Below are 16,215 nucleotides of genomic sequence, written 5' to 3'. Positions count from 1 at the left end.
TTCTGTAGTGCAGCACTGGATAACACAGTGTGCATGGCCACTGTTACAATTCAGTGCAAATCAATCAGACCTCCTCTGTTTTACTCACACAAATAGCCTGAATTGCAGATCTACAGACGACCAATTCGCTGACTCTCGCGCTTAAATATCTCATTTGACTTGTAGTTAACAGCCCGCTGATTTGTTTAGTAATAAAGATTCAGCTGGAAACCACAATCTAAAATATACACAAGAACACACACTCAGCATGGGGATGATGGTGCCTTCAGGTACTGCTGGAATCCTTGTGATGTTGTTGAGTGTTGGAAAAAGAAATATTGCATGATTTTAGAATGCTAACATGTTGTTTTGTTAAAAACTGTTTTTTAGAAACTTTTCTTCAGAGACTTTAACTATCCCTTAAAGATTGAACTTTCCAACATGGCAGCAGGACAACAAATGCGAAGGAAAGAAAAGTACATTCCCAAACATCTTGCAGTCAACTCACTTTGCGGTTTGCAAAACAGTTTGAAATAACAGTTTGAAATAACAGTCGCCTGGTGAAAACTGATCTGAAGTAAGCTGAAGTTTCAGTACATGCTGCAGATATAGGTGGAGTTTCAGTTTACATGCCGAGTGGAAAATTTGACCTCAGAATGTACTTACATGTAGTTCTAAGTGATGCATGAAGCTGTGTCAGCTTTGGCAAAAAGCAGCATAACTGTCAGCTGCAACTTTCATTCATGCGTTCATTCATCACCTTTATCTGTGGTGTGAGACCAGCAGAGACCGAGCTCTCTTTGTTAAAGACACTGACTCAATAAGAGCCCAATAACAATGACATTGTTAGAACACTTAAAATTTAAAATACGAACAACAGCAGGGAATAAATTTAAAGCATAAATATGATAATGAGGGCTAAAATACATGTATCTCATAATCCCCGTCTTCCAGTTCGTTAATACCTATCAAGATATTTAATTTTTGATACTTTTGTTAAAAGCTAAAGATAACACTGCATGAAGAGATTTAAGAGTAGAGGCAGAACGCAAGATTAGTTCTGGGGTACACAAGCTTTATTCCAGGAGAAAAACAACAATTTAGCTTTCAAAGATTCAGCGCATTTACACTTTAACAGAAACTATCAAGAGAGAATAGAGAAACGTAGGTCATCACGTGAATGATGATTATGCTTCTTGAAAAATATTTCTAAATATTTCTATAAGAACTGGTGTCTTGGGAGCCGAGAATCTGTGAATGTGCCATGAATGCACCACGTGATTCGGACCAATAGCGGCAGAGCAGAACGCTGCGACTTGGTGGAAGCAGCCAATCAGCGGTCGCTCTGCGGAGTAAACGGACACTCAGCATCGGCTCCCTGGTTGCCTGGATGTGTCGAGCTGCCGTGTACTGCAACAAAGAAACCGTCGCTACATCGTTAAAACATTTCTAACAGCGCTGCCATGGCGTTCTTGTCAACGGCGGAAGAGAGGTTAAGCCTCGGTTCCTCTTAGGTCCAAGAGAAACCCTCTGAGAAAAGTGTCGTTTGAAGACAAGTTGAGTTTCTGTTCGGTAAGTGCTTCTGTGTTTACACCGGATGAACAGCCCATCGGATTTCGAGCGCTGGCTTGTGTTTTCCTTTGAAAAAAAAAAAAAAAAAAGTGTCATTAGTTCACTCTGAAGCGTTGTACGAGTGTATATTTCACACTGAGGAAACGACTTTTCCCTGTTTACCGAGGTTTTCTTTCAGTTTTGCGTCTCCTGGCACAGTGTAGTCGTCTAAAGTTTTCACAATTCACATCAGAAATACTCTGTAGCTCAAAGCTCATCATACTGGTGATGGCACCGCCTCTGTGGTCAAGTGTAAGTATATGGTGTGTGTGAATGTACAACAGAAAAACTATACTAGAATTCATAATTTAAGGTGTTTAAAATCATTTTGGTCAAATATTTGTCCTGTTTTCTTTGCTGTGCGTCATTATGATGAATTCTTTCTATGACTACACCTTGACATCTAATAGGTAAAGACGGGTTAGGTGACAAGGACATGAAAGATGCAGAGCAGATGGCGAGAGCTGGGAGGGGAGGAGAGAGAAGAAGAGTAGATGGAGGTGGAGTGTGAAAAGAGAGAAGGGGAACAGGGAAGGAGGAAGGAGAGCGGAGAAGGATCTGGAAAGTTGAGAGAGTGATGAAAAAAGACACTCCGGTGGAGTGTCTTTTCATTTGGTGTGCTAACAGCTTGCTTGCTGATGGAGGACCTGTCGAATTGAAGGAGGGGGCCAAGGTGTTGAGGGAGAGGTGGGGAGGAGGAGGAGGGGATGTTGTGCTGGTGACAGGGGGTCATTTATCCGCCTGCTGGTCTTGACCAGCCTGTCGCCACAGTAGGTCAAGCTGTCCACTAGCATCTCGCCTCACTGTCACTTCCGCTCCCTCCTTTCTCTTATCATCAACTTCTCTGTTGTTTTTATCAGTCACGTTGAAGCTCAAATTTTACATCAGCGCAGACATGGAAACAACCTGATGACAGTTGACTAAAGATTTCAGGTGTCCACAGCTCCTTCGTTATTTAGTCATTTGAGCAACTAAGAGGCCCTCTGCGGTTTCCAAGTTTGGTAATTTTGCATTCTAAAAGTGTTTTTGTGAACCCACAAAGCTCAGTCAAAGGAGCTCTTGATGTAAATCAGGCAGTTTTAGACTGCAAAAACATAACCAATCCTTCAGGAAGACGATATCCCAGAAATACTGCAAAAAGTAACTTGAGAATCCATCTTTTTTTTTTTTTTTTAAAGCAGTCTTTGTGTTCTACTGGGTTTTGTGTCCTTGAATCAAAGCTGAGAGCTTGCACTTGCTGTTTTTTTTTTTCTCTCTCAGTCTGTTGCTATTGTGTTTATTTCCTGCTGTCTGCTCCATTTTAGAAATGTCTTCCTTTATCCACCCAGAGGGACTAATGAGCTTTGTTGTGTGTCAGTTTGAGAAGAGAGGCAAATGGATTTCAGGTTGTCGGGACTTTTAATTTGGCTGAGTCTTATTGCTCCCTGGAACTTATGGGGGACATTTTGGGTCAAATTGATCGAGATATATGTGAGTAAAAATGAATATAAAAATGAACGAATTTATAAATGTGTATATATAATTAATATAAATATAAAAATTTGACACACAAATGAATGTATATATGTATATAAATATACATACATTTGTAAATATATTTTCGAGATTTTAAAATAAATATGCTTGACTTTGTGTGTGCAGTCTGGCAGTCTGCATTTCTCCCACTGACCTAGAACCTCTAGGTTCTATCTACTCTGATTCTATCTACGTCAATGCTAGCTCCAGACCGGTCTTAATGAAGAATACCCTGGACTAATAAGTTTAATACATTTTACCTTTCATTCTGCCTAGCCAAAGGGATTTAGGAAAAGTCATAAATGATTAAACTGCTAGTCATACCCATCCAGTTGTTCCACTTTGCAACTCCATATTGATCGTCCAAAGCCTCTGTCTTGGACTGCTAGGCACTGCCATAGCCCTGTGCCTTGCACACTGCCATCTGTTGGATGCTCCGTGAATAGAGGGCTGTGCCGCTGTTCACATTCAAATCGGCATGCATTTGTTTGTGCATCTTGCATCACAGTAGGAGTGTGTCAAAATTACGCCATGGACACGAGAGCAAAAAATGGATCCACAAATGCAAAAAATGGATCCACAAATGCAAAAAATGGATCCACAAATGCAAAAAATGGAATCCACAAATGTAGACTGCACACACAAAGTCAAGCATATTTATTTTAAAATCTCGAAAATATATTTACAAATGTATGTATATTTATATACATATATACATTTATTTGTGTGTCACATTTTTATATTTATATTAATTATATATACATTTATAAATTCGTTCATATTTATATTCATTTTTACTCACATATATCTCGATCAATTTGACCCAAAATTTCCCCCCTAGGAACTGCTTTTAAAATGAGCACATACTTGCATTATATACGGAGTAGTGGAAATCCCCATGTTGAAATAGTGGAAGTTTTATAAAGCCAGTTGGAGTTATCTCTTTACATCAAGGTGCCAGCAATGTCAGAGGAGCCGGGTGACTTTTTCAGTCGAATCACAAAAGCAACAACAGCACAGGAGTTGACTCGGTCTAACCGCTAATTATTTAGTCCACAGGTTGGCTGCTGAATAGAGATTTCAATATGGTTTCAGGGGAATTTTTACCAGTTGTTGGCAATACAGCTCATCTACACTGTGCTTTGGGTCAAACTTGCGATTGTCCTCATTCGGTGACAAGCACAGTTTGGTAGTCAGCATGAGCTGCTTTCCAATCAGCCATCATTATTTTCAATTATTTTTATTTTCCCCCGCTGTTTGTTGTGCATCACAGTAAAGCACCGCAGGAAGCACACTCAGCGAACCTGTGAAGTCTCAAATTAGACTAAACGAAGGAGAAACATGGATGTGTGTTGGCAAATGGTGCTAAGGTGGTCCTTTGAACTTATTGTGACCTTCTGTGTACAGGAGTATGAACAGTTTTCATACATTAAAGGTAAAAATAATCCCCACAGGAAAAAAACTTTCAGCTTAATTTGTTGAGTTGTAGTTAGGAACGGTAAGACTGCTCTAACTAAAAGGGTGAACATAAAACCTGTTGTGCCTGTAATCATCGATCTGCTCTCATTGACATTGCTAGTCTGCTTTCACAGGAGACAAAAAAACATTTTTATCTGACTTTTGTCCCTCGTGACGGAGACATGGCACCCTGTTGGACACACTGATTTCCACCACATATTCACCCTTTTTCCTGGTGCTATCACGGATGGCAGTGAAGGCATCTTGCTTCTGCTGCAACTTCAGTTTTGCATGACTCTGCTTGGCTGACTTGCTTTTTACGCGGTGTAAACAGAATTGGCTGCTTGTCATCAAGGCCGCACCGCATGAAACTGCGCTGACAGAGAGACCGAATATAAAACTCACCGCGGAAACAGTGCTCGGCTTGATTGAGCGGGAGGAAACAGAGCCGTGTATGAATGTAATTTTTAGCCATATAAACCAGTGGAGGGTTTGGTCTGCCCGGGATTTTGCTTCTATCAGTCCTTTATGTCTGTTATCAGTAACAACGAGGGCCATTGGAGAACAACACACATACGCTGGAAACTGGAGTTACACACAGTAGCTTCTGTTTGTTAGCCAGTTCAGCTAGCTTATTTTACATAATGATACCAATGCTGAACTCGTCTGGTAACCAACTTGGCTTGGTAGTTAAATTAAGTTAGGGCAATGTATTAAGAGACAGTTGGTGTGAGAGTTGAATGGTGGAGACACAGCTGGGGCTTTCCTCTTGATGTTGAATTATTAAGTTGTCACAGCTTCAGTTTGTGGGCTGTGCGCGGAGTGTGGCGTGAGCAGAGCAGCTGCACCACATCTGTGCACAGCACAGAATCACAGAAATTGATTTTGAAACTTAAAAATGAAATCTCTTATCAAAATACAGCCCGTAATAAACGGAATTTGTACACTTTTAAGCACACATCCAGTCTGAATGTGTGACGCGAGCCACTTCCGAATGTAATGAGTAGTTGTTCTCAAATTTCAGAAACTCGCATTGAATTCAAGTAGGCTGTTGGAGGGCTAACACACCTGGGTGCTCTGCTCAACCACACACTGAACTGGGAGTGTAAAGGCCTAGGCACACGCCTGTTTTATTTGTTTTCAAACCCATCACCAGATCAAAATGGTGGCACAGAAAGCTTGCAGTCTGGCTGTGAGGCGTTTTATTAATTATCTGTTGCCTATAGTCACAGTACAAATGTTTTACTTTACTTCACGACTTTAGCATTTCTCCTATCATTTGATGTGGACGCATATGTCCTTTTGGTGAGCTTCCCAAAACGAAATCACTGCCCTCCAACGTTTTTTGTCTCGTAATCTGTAACCGGTAGTTTTTTTTTCTTTCAAAATCCCAAGTTGTTCATGCAATAATCTGCAACAACCTGACCAAAATCTGGTGTCTTTTATTCTTGACGTTGTGTCTTATAAGGTGCTTTGTATGTATACAGAAAACTGATGTATGTGGAAATCAGTTTGTCCAACAGTATGTTCAGAAAACTGAACCGCTGCTGAAAACTAATGACAAATGAAATCGCTGAAGTCTGTGTGCAAATAGGATCGACATTATTGGACATTGTATTTATATTTCGAGGTGTAACAATACTGGATAAATATACAGACTTGGTGTACAAAGACCTTAACAGCGTGTTTCTGCACATGAGTAGAGTCTATAGCCCCTTTCACACTGCCGAATAACCCGCGTTTAATTCGCGAATTTAGCGTGTCCGCTGTTGCGTTCACACTGCCGACCCGGGCTGCCGCGTCAACTCGACTCGCCTTTCGACCCGCGTCGGACCCTAGTCTTTTTGCCGAGCCGAGTTTGGTGTGAACGCAATCGACGCGGGTCGGACGTGGGCGTGACGTGAGGAGTTTAAAAGACAGAATGGACAGCTGATTCAGAACAACAGTGACAGGTGAGGACAAGTTTTACTCTGTTTTAGCCTACATCAAGTTTGAGACATTTTTTAATATGGCCAACTGGGGAGACAAGGAGGTCCGCGAGCTCCTCAGCCCCCGAGCAGAGGACGTTATTTTCCGCCACATGTCGGGGATGGTGAAAGATGGACCTCTGCTGGAAGGGCTGGCGAGAAAGATGGGAGAGCTCGGTTTCCCACGCAGCAAGACGCACCGTAAAGTAGCATCTCCATGAACTGGATTGCAAAAACGAGTTCTCAAGGTGTCCCGCCATCGTTTGTTTGAAAAATTTGATGCAGACAGGTGTATTTCACCCTACCTCCGACGCATGGCTTGTGCCTACGTCAGTGTACACGCCCAGCATTTTATGTGTTTCGTGTGACGCTCTGCCACTAGGCAACGCCCCCTGAACTCGCCTTCAGGCGACACGGGTCACCCTGACACGCCAAGCGTTCACATTGCTCGACGCGGGTCGAAGGTGCAATTTGGACCCGCTAAAGTAGCGGGTCGCAGTGTGAAAGGGGCTAAGCTGAGCCAGCATATAGTGGAAAAGAAGCAATCTCTCACATCTCACGAGACTGAAGTGAAATATGTTAGAAAAAGCAGTCACAGCTTTGTTATTTGCCCCCGTATCCAAGTGAATGAATTACATCAAAAGTGTAAACAGTAAATCAGAGAAAAAAAACTCTCCAATATTGAAAAAGTTTCATTAGATGTTCTAATTTTGATGTAAAAACCAAAAAGGTTCAAGTTGGCGTGCAGATTTGTAGGAGCTAGCTGAGAGCACAGCTTTGCTACGCTTGTGTGTCTATCCATTCCAGATATCCGTGTCTGTCATTTCCGGCCTTGTCTTTGGAGAGCAGTGTAAATGTATTTGTTTTCCACTGGCAGATAGTGTGGGATTAGATTTATACTCCGCTGCCTTTTCTCAAGTTGGTGATGGACTGCTGAGCTTTCAAAAAGGCTTCCTGACACAGACGTGAGCATGTACTTAAACACTCAGACGTCACTCAAGGAAAACCAAGGAAGACCTCGTTTGCACTGCTGCACTTTAAATGACATCGGCTGCTCCAGTTAGAGACAACCGGGAGGACGATGTGCTCCCCATGCCCGTCACAGATGTTTGTTTAAATGCAGCGTGCTACTAGTGGGTGTGTGTAGGATAACTCAATCAATGTACTTTACAGTAAAATGATCCGATTCCCTCCTTATGCCTCATTTAGAGATGACTACACAATGTTCCTGAAAACCAGCCGCATGCACCTTTTCTGGTCTATGTCCTCGTGTCTTAGCTCACTCATCAGGGTGAGGTTGCTAAACTTTGTCATCTAATTGTCAGCAGGTGTGAAATGCGTCAGTTTGTTTGGGAACGATTGCGGCAGCGAGTCGTTAATCAGAGTCATCCTTGTAGACATTACAGCCCCACAAGCCAGCAGTGGAGTTTTTGGGCGACAACAGGGGGCATGAAATCATCAGCGTCGTGACAAACAGACCTTGGTTCCAGTTAATGGCCCGTCCTGGTATAAACCCTGTCATATTAGCTCATTTCACCTCATCTTGTTCCATCTTGTCACGCATCATTTGACTCTGTGTCGCTCACGATCACCTTCCCTGACATCTTGTCTGATCTGATCGGAAGTTTGCTTTATCTTTTGGTTTCTGGAGACTAAAGAGGGCTGCAAAGTGGAGAGATGCAGCTAGGTGATTTACATACACATGGCAGTAAAGATGCTGTACTCCTGCCTATTTGTCATTTCAAGGTGATGCAGTGTCTGTGTGTATGTGTCTGCGTTTCTTCCTGTCAAAACGTTTCTGCTCTGTGTGTGTGTGTCAGTGCTCTGAGTAAGCTGCCTCTTGCCACAGTCTGCCCATGATTTCATGGCTTCCGCGATGCTATCTGATGGTTTTTCCAGTAGGATAAAATCAATTCACTCATCCTGGAATGTGAAGCGGGTGTGTGATGGTTTTGGCTAGAGGGATGAGCTTCAAATGGTTGTGAAAAAAAGTGCACTTACTCGAGTCTTCTTGGATGATGGGTGATATTTTGTTGTACTAAAAGGGAAAACCGGAGAACTTCCTGCCTGATGCTATCTTTAAGGTCCTGGAGTTGTTCTCACATATCATCCCTCAGAGGGTTTTTATAACAGGAATCCTTGCAGGCTTACAAATCCAAAAATAGAGCAGACAGCACTATAAAGCCTGGCTTCCACGTATCATATACATACTAATATTGGCTACAGTATTCGATTTGTCCTCAGGCTTTAAAGAGAATGGGGTGAACAGAGTACTGAGATTCCTGTGGGAAGCCCAGCCAATGACCTTTATGTAATTGTATGAGCCGTGGGGCTAAGCAATATAACAGTGTATATATATATATATATATATATAAAACACTATCTATTGCACGATAAGTGTAAACATTATCTATTAATAACATGATTAAAAACATGACCAGGACCCTCCATTACGTTATCATTTTGAATCAAATAATTTGTCATTAACAGAACTCACTGTATTTGTCTATACTATATTTTGACATAATATAATGTTCACTATGTAAGAGGATTAGCTCTAATAAAGTTGAAAACATTCAGAGTGTGAAGAACAGGTCATGTTGTTATGTGTAATGTTTTGCTGGGGAAATCTTTTGAAGTTAGCATGCTAACTAGCAAGGTCTGGCCTATAACGTCACAGAAATCCCATTTTGTGTCACAAGTTCCAGTTTGTCAGTGTGATGCTTATTGCTCCCCCAGTCTAACCTGACAGGGAGAAGTAATGTCGCCCAGAGATTGAGTTTTTCTAATAAACTGTCCAGTTACAGCGTCTTTGGCCATATCGAAGGGCAGTTTATCATTGAATGAAACGGTGAATGGTTGAAACTCTTTTCATGGGTCTTTTAACAATGAAAAGCCTTACATTAATGGCTGAAGCAATCAACAAATTAACCCCTATAGTCCAACTGTTGACAGTTAAAAGTGTGATTGTTAAGATAATATATACAGTATATATGATGACACTTTATCTTATTTCATCTTATTTGATTTTGTTGTATTTTATTGCTTTCACTGTTCTTTTATTGTTTTTACTTATTCTTCTCTTTATTTATTACCTGCTGTAAAGCACTTTGGTACACCATAAGGATTGTCTGTAAAGGGTTGTATAAATAAAGTACATTTACATATATGTGAAAACATACACTAAGAAGGACTGTATGATTGTTTGTTTTCCTGAGCGAATGAGAAACACACAGGGAAACACTTTGTGGAGCCTAGATAAGGTTAAAGAGTCGATACACAACTGTGGGCCATTTACTTGTGCTGTGTGACATGACATTGACGTGTTCAGTTGCTGTCCGATTAATGGGAAGAGTTGCGTGTCTGATGAGGGATTTGGAGAGCAGGATCTGACTGACCTTGCTGGTTAGGGTTAGTTTTTTAGACCACCGACATAGTGTTGGTTTCCCACCTCCTCTCTCCTCAGCTCACCCCAGATCATGCCATCAGCCAATTTCAACCCGGCCTTTTTAGTCAGTATTAAAGCTGCACACTTTTAAGGCTATGCAACTAAAACAAAGAGAGGGCACAAGTGGCCAGTTGCGACTGCAGGAGAGGTTTTAACTCCTCTCTCACCACCTCCATCTATTCCCGCTCCCAATTTCTCCGTCAGTTGTTTTCAAAGCTGTGATGTCATAAATACCTTCAGGAAAAAGCCGACCGTAAGCATTAATTGTTTTTTTCCACATTTGCTTTAATCTTTTAAGTCAGACCATTTGGACCAGATGTAAACACTTTTGCGCTTTTTGCTGCTAAACATAGCAATATGGCATTCATTCAGTAGAAAGTACGGGAACCTTTGCCCTAGCAAACAGCGGTTCACAGTCGTGCTCGTTTTGACTGGAGATGTTAAAGGAAAGCGAGGCGAGGCAGTGGCTCATTTACAGTCAGTGAGCGCAGATCACTAAAGCATCGAGTAAAAGCTTTTTCCAAACATACCTGGATGATTATAAGTAGATGAATCACTTTGAGGTAATCTTCTGAGCCAGCCTCAGAGCACATTTGGGCTTTCACCCAGGGTCTAACCGATGAAATCTGCTTTTTTCATGTCACCTCCAAGTACTGCAAATACTGATTATTGATTTCTGACTCAAAATGGAGTGTTTAGCCCAAGACATTTTCATACTATGTTGTAAAGAAAGGATTGCTAGTGCTTGACAGTACTTTCTCATACTTATCATTTGCCTGAAGTGAGCTGTCGGTGTCAATTTAAACAATGAGAATGATGGTGAAAACAAACCTGTATTTACTTTTCCGGGGCTTCTTGCGAGTTTCGGCATTTCGTATGCCTCTAGCTTTGGAAGAAGAAAAAAATTTTTTCTTTTCCGACTCCCACTTTTTCCTCCTATCTCTCTCTCTCTCTCTCTCTCTCTCTCTCTCTCTCTCTCTCCATCTATTTTTCTGTCCATAATTACAGGGCTCATGAAAGCGTTTAGAGGCTCATGAATATTTAGGTCTTGGAGGGGAAGTGTCAGGGGAGACCCATGTGTGGCTGGCCTGCCCTAATTATGGAGATGGGCCCTCACACACTCCCTTATGCACACACTTGAAATGAGAGATGAAGGCTGTAAAATGGTTAAAAACTCCCAGTTTGGAAAAAAAAAAAACTAATATAGACTTAAACAAAGCCTATGTTATACTTTAAACAAAGGTAAGGATGGTAAAGGTTGGAAAAAGATTGCATCTACACACACTCACAGGCACACAGCAGGAGGATAATAATTGCACAGCTGGTTGTGGCTTGCAGCTGGTTCTTTTTGCTCCCGGTACTGCCGTCACGCTAAGTCACGGCACATACGAACAGAATTGTGACTGATGGACAGACCTGACTCAAGAGGAAACGGGCACTAAGAGTCCTGTTATGTGGCTGGGTAGGGCTTGATAGGAAGGAGAGGGGCGCATGAAGAGAACCGTGCGGAACCATAAAAACTTAATTAGAGCTAAAACTGAAGACTAAAAGCAGATACAGGGAGGAAGGAGGAGGGTGGAGGGAGGAATAAAAGCTGAACGGGGCAGATCCGGTCGAAAGGGAAAATGGTTAAGCGTCGAAGCTCGACAGGAAGTAACGAGAGAGGAAAGGTGAAAAAAAGGTGAGAGGGAAGCAGAAAGCAGCTGCGGAGGTGAGAGAAAATGGCCTTACTTTTTGAGGGAGGGTTGTATCCTGAGTGGTTTCAGGCCACAAGGACGAGGAGGGAGCTGACTGGTGAGAAGAGAGGTGTAAGGAAATGTGGGAGAGGTATGAGAGACTTAAGCAGCGTATGAAGAGGATCAGAGAAGAGGTAGCACAGTTGAGTGAGGGTGAGATGCATTTGAACACACAAGCACAGATTCAGTCCCAGAATAGAAAACGGAACAAAGATATAAAGGATTCTTTACCGTATTCAGGTATACCTGCGGTGCCATACGAATTCATAACATTCATCCACTGTTGCAGAGCAGACTGAAGGGTTCAACCCATCCCCAAGGCTAACATTCACATTAGCATTTATTACCATGACACCACAGCAAAACTAACAGGTAGCTGACCTCAGTGTAAGGGTCAGTGAGTTACATTAATGCATGAATGGGGATGAATTGTTGATGGTAAGGTCCAGTGTCAACTGTGGGCCTCCAGCGGCTTTGGTGCTCATTGTCAAATATAATCAAAAACCTTTGACATCTGCCCCTATGATTCATGTCATTTCACATTCATCAAGCCTCTGTAAGAACATTTGCATCTGTTCCATTTCTGCTCTTATTCAGGACTGAGGATTCCTCCTGGCCACTGTCACCACAGTGTAAGGCCCAGTCTGTCTGAGTCAGGCATTTCACATGAAAACAACAATCAGTGATCGAATCAGTAATCTGTAATAGTAATTTAGTTTCTGTGGCTCAATATGTAAGACGGAAAATAAAATGGATATCTTTAGATTTCCAGCAAGAGAGTAGAGACCAACATTCACTTTATTTGAACTCTGATACAGGACAAAGAAAAGAACTGTCAGAGGTCTTTTTGACTTGATTGTGATGTTAACATCTTACAGCAGACGACACAGCTCTGACACAAGTTCTGACGCAGGCGATGGTTAAGGAGCCCAGATTTGTGCGGATGATGTGTGGAGCTGCTCTCAGATTAGCACAGTGGACTCAAACTGGATGTGAGTGCGTGGCAGAGAGAGGCATTGATCTGTCTGAAATCACAAGCTGACAGCGGGGGTTTAAAGCTAGATGGAAACAAGATGATTGGCTGCACAGCTTGTGGAAAAATCTGATTTGTTGTCTTTGTTCCTGCCTGATTGAGTTGGTAATAGGAAAAAAGAAAATGTAGGTCTCAGTCTTATTTGGAGATCCCTTCGGTTTTGGTAGCAGTCTGACGTGAAAGACTGTGTCACAAAAACGCTAATACATATGGCAAATGTATAAAACGCGAACAAAATGAGTTGTCTGACATTAAAGTGGACGAAACAAAACAAAAAAAGATGATATTATTGAGCTTGTTTACATACGTTAGCGGATGTGGAAACGTGAGAAGACATGTCAGCTGTAGGGAATTTCTATGTCCAGGTTTTTAAAGCAGACAGTAAGACAAGTTCTGGATAATGTGGATAAAAGAATCTGCCCCCTGAAGGGCAACTGCTCTTTGGAAAAGATGATGCCAGGGGGGCTTTGGCTCTCTGATGCTAAGGAGTCCTTATGGATGATCAGATTCCTTTTGTATGAATAGATAAATGATGACTTTTCGTAGCGCAGTAACTGAAGTGGAGACATTCTTTTGAAGCCTTGCATGAAGAGACGGTGCTTTGTGTTTTGCTGCTGGCAGCTAAAAGGAACCAGACGAGAGTTTGTTGGGCGCTCCGCACATTTTCACAACTGCTTGAGACATTGCAGCTCCGCCTGCGCACTCTCACGCCACTTTCTGTTTATATTCGAATCGAACTGTGCATGGCAACTAGCATATGTGACCTTTCTATACGTGCGTGACCGCTCCTTTTCCTTCCAACTTGGTCAAAGGGTTTGCTAAGCGTCCCGTCCCGTTAAATGTTTGCGACAGACCGGGAAATTCTGTCATCCAGACAAGCTTTAGCTTCGTCGCCGCAATGGGGGACCGGGCTCATCTCACCGCCACCATGTGTGAACTTTCATCAGGCCACTTCACAGCCCTCTGAGCGGAAACCAGACCAACACCACATGCTGTGGAGGAACGCCACCACTGCACAGGCAGAGGTGCACACGCTGGAATGATTATGGAGACGGGCAGACTCTCGGAGACACACAAACACATGTCGGCTCAACTCCACACACCACGGTTTGATGAGGTGTGTCACCAGTTGGAGAGGGGAATGGAGCCCTCTCTGAACACTGTATGCGTGTGTGAGTGAAGGAGATGGTTAGTAGTTCATGATCACTTTATCAAATGAAAAGCAGTCATGGTTGCACGGTCCCTGCACTGCTCGTAATGTTATTCAGCAGCTGTGTGTTTATGAGTATTTATGCGTCTGTAAAGCTCCCAGTCGAGGCCAGGAGAATGTGGAGATAATGTATTTATTTTTACGTCTTTTATGTTTGTTTATGCAAGCTGTTTATTAGCTGTGGACTCAAATGGATAAACAATTCCATCGGAGCGCCTGTAAAGTGTTTCTGAGTGTCCCCAAATGCTGCTGTTTTGCAGAGTCTCGTGTTGAACTCGGTACCTTAAAATTATCCTTGTTTTCTTCAGCATGACTTTGTAGAGATATGCGAGTCTAGAGAGGAAATAGTAGTTGTTGCAATTGTCAGCTGGTAGGTGCGTGTCAAATCCACTGCCCATTTAGCCCAAACAGCAGCGCCAGCTGTCTGCACGGACCAAATGAAAACAGAAACTGCGGCTTTCTCTCAGGTAATGTCGTCTTTCGCAGGTGGTGACACATTTTTATGGGATTTATGTTGACATTGTGTGATTAGTTTTTTTTTCTCCTGCTGACGACCTTCATGTGTTTTATTTTCTCCCACATTAGCTAAATGGTGCAGTTGTGAAACAGTAATCAATATATGTTGACTGAAAAGAAATAAGCCCTCTGAACAAAAACACAAGTTAGGATTTAAATAAATGTAGTGCACATTTAATGTTCATCTAAAGACCGATTTATAATGAGATCTCTTGGCATGACTTAGCACTTACACACCAATTAGATGATGACAAACATAATTTGTTTGTAGTTTTTGTCTGTTTGTTGCCCAGCGAGTAGCCTCTAAAGTGGTTTTGTCAAGCTGCTGCTAACTGCAGCCGCAACCCTGTGAGAGTAATAATGGAATCGTCATTACTCTCACAGGGTTGCGGCTGCAAAAGTAGCCTACTCCATGGTTTTGCATACTCCCAAACTACATGGTTGTGAAAACGTGAACAGCCAAATCTGGAGCTAGTGTGAGGCTTTACTTCTCAGGACTATTGTAACATGGCAGAGGGGCGAGGAGGGGGGAACTTAGGCATGTCGTGGATACCAACTGCTCATTCTACGCCAAAGAAAACAAAAAAAAAACTTTATTCATACCTTATTTTCACTCAGTTCCACACTAATAAAAACATACTAACGTGTATAATACTTCATTTCTGCCAGAATAGCACTAAAAATGTTCACATGGCAACAGTTGACGGACCCTGAAGTGTCCTCTCAGAACTGAGTGGATAGCTCTGTCCTGTTGCAGGTGATCAGTGAATAAGCATCAGCTGTGTTTTAACACCTTCTTGCATGCTGTTTAAATGTGTTTGAACTGTCTCGTGGAGTGACACAGTCATTCACATTGTGATGGTATGCCTCAAAGACAGAGGTGTACATTTTTTAAATGATAGTTGCCACTCTTTTGGTCAATCTATTGAGTTGTGCAAATTTACATCCTCGGCCTTCATTCATATCTGCGTCCCTGCTGTCATCTTATTTTCTAAAGGAAGCAGACGTGCAGTACGCGATGTTGGTCTTGCTTGAAAGTGGCACTAGAGTTCGATGAGCGTCTCCCTCATCCATCAAAAGCTGCGGCTTTGATAGAAGAATATAGAACAGACTTGATTGTCATTGCACACTGTCATTGTCATTGTACAGCGAAATTGTGGGGCGTAATCTGGGGTTTTGTGTGGCTATCGTTTTGGATTTAGGAGTCAGGATTATAGCATGATTTCGTATCAACTCACCTTCTTGCTTAAAAACATAACGTAGCGAAATTGCTCTCCAAACAAGTGATGTGGAGCTCTCGGAGAACAGACGCACTGTGTCATCCTGTCAATACTTTTTGCTTTACTGAAATGAACCAGAGTGAAGCAAATTGAAAGGACTGGTAAAGGAGGGGAAATAAGGAGGGGAAAAAAAAGTGCAATCATAAGATATTAAAACACGATGAGAACTCAGTGGAGCAACTGTGATGAAGGAGTACGTGAGCGGAAGCAGGGCCAGACGCAGGGAGAGAAACAGCCACTGAGATATGAAGTCAGACAGCCGTTTGTGAACCAGCTGTTTGTCATTCCTTTTTCCATGGGGCCTCAACAGGTGTCTGAATTCAGATGACAGGACAATTTATGGCAACCTGGTGTGTGTTGCAGCACAGTGCGAGGTGTTCAGTTTGCTAATCTGCATCTGTAACAGAGCTGACCGATGGCTTTGAATAAAACAAAGAAACACGAGGTGAAACTGCAGTGAAA

The 16,215-nt window shown here is 42.3% G+C and overlaps 1 protein-coding gene across 1 annotated transcript in view; it reads left to right on the top strand.

The window, feature by feature from the left end:
* The first annotated feature begins 1,370 nt into the window (after positions 1–1,370).
* Positions 1,371–16,215, top strand: part of LOC142399180 (SPRY domain-containing SOCS box protein 4-like) — a 76,377-nt gene continuing 61,532 nt past the window's right edge. The window contains exon 1 of the mRNA XM_075483685.1: positions 1,371–1,551. The gene's annotated coding sequence lies outside the window, so the exon portion shown is untranslated. The remainder of the gene's footprint in view (positions 1,552–16,215) is intronic.

The sequence above is a fragment of the Odontesthes bonariensis genome, chromosome 14 (assembly GCF_027942865.1).
Source record: "Odontesthes bonariensis isolate fOdoBon6 chromosome 14, fOdoBon6.hap1, whole genome shotgun sequence".
Taxonomy (NCBI): Eukaryota; Metazoa; Chordata; class Actinopteri; order Atheriniformes; family Atherinopsidae; genus Odontesthes; species Odontesthes bonariensis.
This window is presented reverse-complemented; position numbering and strand designations above follow the sequence as displayed.